Here is a 1478-nt window from a genome sequence, read left to right on the forward strand (position 1 = left end):
CAATGGTCTTAGGCGACCCCTGTGAAAGGGTCATTCGACCTCCAAAGGGGTTGCAACCCACAGGTTGAGAACAGCTGGTCTGTACAAACTGTTGTTTTCAACTGCAAAATTTCTTTGATTGCGTCACTCCCACTTAAAAAGTATAGATATAGATACAGATGATACAGATACATATGGTAGAGATATAGATGTAGATGTGGATAAGTAGACAGGTAGACAGGCAGATAGGCAGACAGATAGAGATACAGGTAGATGTACTTTTAAAAAATCTTCTATGCCATTCCACTGCCTACAAAATTATCTATAAATTCCTTAGTCTGTATGCAAAGCCCTACTCAATATCGTTCCAAATTTCTCTTCCAATCTAATCTCCTACCACTTCCTACAAAAACCCTTCACTATTGTCAAACACTCCCCTATGTATCCCCATCCAGATTTTTGTTCTTACTCCGTTTGCTTATACGGGCTGCCTGAACAGTCTATTTATTAAATCATCCCTATTCTCCAGAGTTGACCTCAAACACCACATCCTTTGGGATGTTTTTAGTGTACTCAGTGACATGTGATTTCTTCCTCTTTCAAATCACCATTTGTTTTTATTGTCAGCTGCTATGAAGTCAGCTGTCACTCATGGCAGCCCCATGCAAAATGGGACCAGGCCATTGTCGTCCACTGGGCTGTCATTGGTTTTGAAAATTGATTTCTAGGCCTTTTTTTTCTTAATCTATCTTAGTCTACAAACTCTGCTAAAGTTTGTTCAGCATCACAGCAACACACAAGTCTCCACTGATAGTGCCTTGACCAGAAACTGAATCAGGGTCTACATGGAAGAGAAAAATTCTGTCTCCAAACCACTAAATCACCATTGCGTTTTTGTTTGTTTATTAAAATATCATTTTATTAGGGGCTCTTAGAACTCTTATAACAACCCATACTTCAATTGTATCAAGTGCAATTGTACATAGCTGCTCCTCTTCTTTGCTCAACCCCCCCACCACGAACCTCATGACCCCCTTGAGAAAGTATACATTATTACTATTTTCATATCCTACACTGACTGTTGTCTCCCTTCCACCATGGTTTCTGTTGTTAGTCCCCCTGGAGGGGAGGTGTGGTTATGTGCTAATCATGGCGATCGGTCGCCCTTTCCTCCCCTCCTCTCCCCACCTACCCCCTACCCTTCTGGTATCACTATTCCCATTCTTGACCATAGTGTTTTCTCATGGCACTTTGTCATGGCACTTCTCATACCCTGCCTTATTCCAAGTTCTTGTTAAAAGTTCCATCAAACCAGTTCTAACTCAAGACAATTTTTTAAAAATCATTTTATTAGGGGCACATACAACTTTTATCACAATCAATACATACAGCAATTGTGTAAAGCACATTTGTACATTCAATGCCCTCATCATTCTCAAAACGTTTGCTCTCCATGTAAGCCCCTGGCATTAGCTCTTCATTTTTCCCCTCCCTCCCCT

The sequence above is a fragment of the Echinops telfairi genome, unplaced genomic scaffold, assembly GCF_000313985.2.
Source record: "Echinops telfairi isolate 266 unplaced genomic scaffold, ASM31398v2 ScPeMD7_6080;HRSCAF=6971, whole genome shotgun sequence".
Taxonomy (NCBI): Eukaryota; Metazoa; Chordata; class Mammalia; order Afrosoricida; family Tenrecidae; genus Echinops; species Echinops telfairi.